Here is a 6464-nt window from a genome sequence, read left to right on the forward strand (position 1 = left end):
GATAGGATAGAGGATTTAATAGGATAGAGGATACGATACGATAGAGGATAAGATAGGATAGAGGATAGGATAGGATAGAGTATAGGATAGGATTGAGGATAGGATAGGATAGAGGATAGGATAGAGGATTGGATAGGATAGAGGATACGATTCGATAGAGGATAGGATAGGATAGAGGATACGATACGATAGAGGATAGGATAGGATAGAGGATAGGATAGGATAGAGGATAGCATAGGACAGAGGATAGGATAGGATAGAGGATACGATACGATAGAGGATAGGATAGGATAGAGGATAGGATAGGATAGAGGATAGGATAGGACAGAGGATAGGATAGGATAGAGGATAGGATAGCATAGAGGATAGGTTAGAGGATTGGATAGGATTCAGGATATTATGGGATAGAGGATAGGATAGGATAGAGGATAAGATAGGATAGAGGATAGAAAAGGATAGAGGATAGGATAGGATTGAGTATAGGATAGGATAGAGGATAGGATAGAAGATATTACAGGAGAGAGGATATTATAGGATAGAGGATAGGATAGAGGATTGGATAGGATAGAGGATACGATACGATAGAGGATAGGATAGGATAGAGGATAGGATAGCATAGAGGATAGGATAGGATTGAGGATAGGATAGGATACAGGATAGGATAGGATAGAGGATAGGATACAGGATAGGATAGGATAGAGGATAGGATAGAGGATATTATAGGATAGAGGATAGGATAGGATTGAGGATAGGATTGGATAGAGGATACGATACGATACAGGATAGGATAGGATAGAGGATAGGATAGGATAGAGGATAGGATATGATAGAGGATAGGATAGGATAGAGGATAGGATAGGATAGAGGATAGGATAGGATTGAGGATAGGATAGGACAGAGGATACGATAGAGGATCGGATAGGATTGAGGATATTAAGGGATAGACGATAGGATAGGATAGGATAGAGGATAGGATTGAGGATAGGTTAGAGGATTGAGGATATGATTGGATACAGGATAGGTTAGGATAGAGGATAGGATAGAGGATTTGATAGGATAGAGGATACGATGCGATAGAGGATAGGATAGGATAGAGGATAGGATAGGACAGAGGATAGGATAGAGGATTGGATAGGATTGAGGATATTAAGGCATAGACGATGGGATAGGATACAGGATAGGATAGGATAGAGGATAGGATAGGGTAGAGGATAGGATAAGATAGAGGATAGGATATGGTAGAGGATAGGATAAGATGGAGGATAGGATACAATAGAGTACAGGATAGTATTGAGGATAAGATAGGATAGAGGATAGGGTAGGATAGAGGATAGGGTAGGATAGAGGATAGGATAGGATTGAGGATAGGATAGGGTAGAGGATAGGATAAGATAGAGGATAGGATATGGTAGAGGATAGGATAAGATGGAGGATAGGATACAATAGAGTACAGGATAGTATTGAGGATAAGATAGGATAGAGGATAGGGTAGGATAGAGGATAGGATAGGATTGAGGATAGGATAGGATAGAGGATAGGATAGAGGATTTAATAGGATAGAGGATACGATACGATAGAGGATAAGATAGGATAGAGGATAGGATAGGATAGAGTATAGGATAGGATTGAGGATAGGATAGGATAGAGGATAGGATAGAGGATTGGATAGGACAGAGGATACGATACGATAGAGGATAGGATAGGATAGAGGATAGGATAGGACAGAGGATAGGATAGAGGATTGGATAGGATTGAGGATATTAAGGGATAGACGATAGGATAGGATAGGATAGAGGATAGGATAGGATAGAGGATAGGATAGGATAGAGGATAGGATAGGATAGAGGATAGGATAGAGGATAGGTTAGAGGATTGGATAGGATTGAGGATATTATGGGATAGAGGATATGATTGGATAGGATAGGATGGAGGATAGGATAGGATAGAGGATAGGATAGGATAGATGATAGAATAGGATAGAGGATAGGATAGGATAGAGGATAGGATAGGATAGAGGATAGGATAGGATAGAGGATAGGATAGGATTGAGGATATTAAGGGATAGAGGATAGGATCGGATAGGATAGAGGATAGGATAGGATAGAGGATAGGATAGGATAGAGGATAGGATAGGATAGAGGATAGGATAGGATTGAGGATATTAAGGGATAGAGGATAGGATAGGATAGGATAGAGGATAGGATAGGATAGAGGATAGGATAGGATAGAGGATAAGATAGGATAGAGGATAGGATAGGATAGAGGATAGGATAGGATAGAGGATAGGATAGGATAGAGGATAGGATATAATAGAGGATAGGATAGGATCGAGGATAGGATAGGATAGAGGATAGGATAGGATTGAGTATAGGATAGAGGATTGGATAGGATTGAGTACATTATGGGATAGAGGATAGGATAGGATAGGATAGAGGATAGGATAGGACACAGGATAGGATAGGATAGAGAATAGGATAGGATAGAGGATAGGATATAATAGAGGATAGGATAGGATAGAGGATAGGATAGGATAGAGGATAGGTTAGGATTGAGGATAGGATTGGATACAGGATAGAATAGGATAGAGGATAGGATAGAGGATAGGATAGAGGATAGGATAGGATTGAGTATAGAATAGAGGATATTATAGGATAGAGGATAGGATAGGATTGAGGATAGGATTGGATACAGGATAGGATAGGATAGATGATAGGATAGAGGATTGGATAGGATAGAGGATACGATACGATAGAGGATAGGATAGGATAGAGGATAGGATAGCATAGAGGATAGGATAGGATTGAGGATAGGATAGGATACAGGATAGGATAGGATAGAGGATAGGATAGAGGATATTATAGGATAGAGGATGGGATAGGATTGAGGATAGGATTGGATACAGGATAGGATAGGATAGAGGATAGGATAGGATAGAGTATAGGATAGGATTGAGGATAGGATAGGATAGAGGATAGGATAGAGGATTGGATAGGACAGAGGATACGATACGATAGAGGATAGGATAGGATAGAGGATAGGATAGGACAGAGGATAGGATAGAGGATTGGATAGGATTGAGGATATTAAGGGATAGACGATAGGATAGGATAGGATAGAGGATAGGATAGGATAGAGGATAGGATAGGATAGAGGATAGGATAGGATAGAGGATAGGATAGAGGATAGGTTAGAGGATTGGATAGGATTGAGGATATTATGGGATAGAGGATATGATTGGATAGGATAGGATGGAGGATAGGATAGGATAGAGGATAGGATAGGATAGATGATAGAATAGGATAGAGGATAGGATAGAGGATTGGATAGGATAGGGGATAGGATAGAGGATAGGATACGATAGGATAGGATAGAGGGTAGGATAGGATATAGGATAGGATAGGATAGAGGATAGGATAGGATACAGGATAGGATAGGATAGAGGATAGGATAGGATATATGATATTATAAGATGGAGGATACGATATTATAGAGGATAGGATAGAGGATAGGATAGGGTAGAGGTTAGGATAGGATAGAGAATTGAATAGGATAGAGGATAGGATAGGATTGCGGATAGGATAGGATACATGATAGGATAGAGGATTGGATAGGATAGAGGATACGATACGATAGAGGCTGGATATGATAGAGGGTAGGATAGAGAATTGGATAGGATAGAGGATACGATACGATAGAGGATAGGATAGGATAGAGGATAGGATAGGATAGAGGATAGGATAGGATAGAGGATAGGATAGGATAGAGGATAGGATAGGATTGAGGATATTAAGGGATAGAGGATAGGATAGGATAGGATAGAGGATAGGATAGGATAGAGGATAGGATAGGATAGAGGATAGGATAGGATTGAGGATATTAAGGGATAGAGGATAGGATAGGATAGGATAGAGGATAGGATAGGATAGAGGATAGGATAGGATAGAGGATAAGATAGGACAGAGGATAGGATAGGATAGAGGATAGGATAGGATAGAGGATAGGATAGGATAGAGGATAGGATATAATAGAGGATAGGATAGGATCGAGGATAGGATAGGATAGAGGATAGGATAGGATTGAGTATAGGATAGAGGATTGGATAGGATTGAGTACATTATGGGATAGAGGATAGGATAGGATAGGATAGAGGATAGGATAGGACACAGGATAGGATAGGATAGAGAATAGGATAGGATAGAGGATAGGATATAATAGAGGATAGGATAGGATAGAGGATAGGATAGGATAGAGGATAGGTTAGGATTGAGGATAGGATTGGATACAGGATAGAATAGGATAGAGGATAGGATAGAGGATAGGATAGAGGATAGGATAGGATTGAGTATAGAATAGAGGATATTATAGGATAGAGGATAGGATAGGATTGAGGATAGGATTGGATACAGGATAGGATAGGATAGATGATAGGATAGAGGATTGGATAGGATAGAGGATACGATACGATAGAGGATAGGATAGGATAGAGGATAGGATAGCATAGAGGATAGGATAGGATTGAGGATAGGATAGGATACAGGATAGGATAGGATAGAGGATAGGATAGAGGATATTATAGGATAGAGGATGGGATAGGATTGAGGATAGGATTGGATACAGGATAGGATAGGATAGAGGATAGGATAGGATTGAGGATAGGATTGGATACAGGATAGGATAGGATAGAGAATAGGATAGGATAGAGGATAGGATATAATGGAGGATAGGTCAGGATAGAGAATAGGATAGGATAGAGGATAGGATAGGATTGTGGATAGGATTGGATACAGGATAGAATAGGATAGAGGATAGGATAGAGGATAGGATAGAGGATAGGATAGAGGATAGGATAGAGGATAGGATAGAGGATAGGATAGAGGATAGGATAGGATTGAGGATAGGATTGGATACAGGATAGGATAGGAAAGGGGATAGGATAGAGGATTGGATAGGATAGAGGATACGATACGATAGAGGATAGGATAGGATAGATGATAGGATAGCATAGAGGATAGGATAGGATTGAGAATAGGATAGGATCCAGGATAGGATAGGATAGAGGATAGGATAGAGGATATTATAGGATACAGGATACGATAGGATTGAGGATAGGATTGGATACAGGATAGGATAGGATAGAGGATAGGATAGAGGATTGGATAGGATTGAGGACATTATGGGATAGAGGATAGGATAGGATAGGATAGAGGATAGGATAGCATAGAGCATAGGATAGGATTGAGGATAGGATAGGATACAGGATAGGATAGGATAGAGGATAGGATAGAGGATATTATAGGATAGAGGATAGTATAGAGGATTGGATAGGATAGAGGATACGATACGATAGAGGATAGGATAGGATAGAGGATACGATACGATAGAGGATAGGATAGGATAGAGGATAGGATAGGATAGAGGATAGCATAGGACAGAGGATAGGATAGGATAGAGGATACGATACGATAGAGGATAGGATAGGATAGAGGATAGGATAGGATAGAGGATAGGATAGGACAGAGGATAGGATAGGATAGAGGATAGGATAGCATACAGGATAGGTTAGAGGATTGGATAGGATTCAGGATATTATGGGATAGAGGATAGGATAGGATAGAGGATAGGATAGGATTGAGGATATTAAGGGATAGAGGATAGGATAGGATAGGATAGGATAGAGGATAGGATAGGATAGAGGATAGGATAGGATAGAGGATAGGATAGGATAGAGGATAGGATAGGATAGAGGATAGGATAGGATAGAGGATAGGATAGGATAGAGGATAGGATAGGATTGAGGATATTAAGGGATAGAGGATAGGATAGGATAGGATAGAGGATAGGATAGGATAGAGGATAGGATAGGATACAGGATAGGATAGGATAGAGGATAGGATAGGATATATGATATTATAAGATGGAGGATACGATATTATAGAGGATAGGATAGAGGATAGGATAGGGTAGAGGATAGGATAGGATAGAGAATTGAATAGGATAGAGGATAGGATAGGATTGCGGATAGGATAGGATACATGATAGGATAGAGGATTGGATAGGATAGAGGATACGATACGATAGAGGCTGGATATGATAGAGGGTAGGATAGAGAATTGGATAGGATAGAGGATACGATACGATAGAGGATAGGATAGGATAGAGGATAGGATAGGATAGAGGATAGGATAGGATAGAGGATAGGATAGGATAGAGGATAGGATAGGATTGAGGATATTAAGGGATAGAGGATAGGATAGGATAGGATAGAGGATAGGATAGGATAGAGGATAGGATAGAGGATTGGATAGGATAGAGGATACGATACGATAGAGGATAGGATAGGATAGATGATAGGATAGCATAGAGGATAGGATAGGATTAAGGATAGGATAGGATACAGGATAGGATAGGATAGAGGATAGGATAGAGGATATTATAGGATACAGGATAGGATAGGATTGAGGATA

This window comes from Halictus rubicundus, unplaced genomic scaffold (assembly GCF_050948215.1).
Source record: "Halictus rubicundus isolate RS-2024b unplaced genomic scaffold, iyHalRubi1_principal scaffold0103, whole genome shotgun sequence".
Lineage (NCBI taxonomy): Eukaryota > Metazoa > Arthropoda > Insecta > Hymenoptera > Halictidae > Halictus > Halictus rubicundus.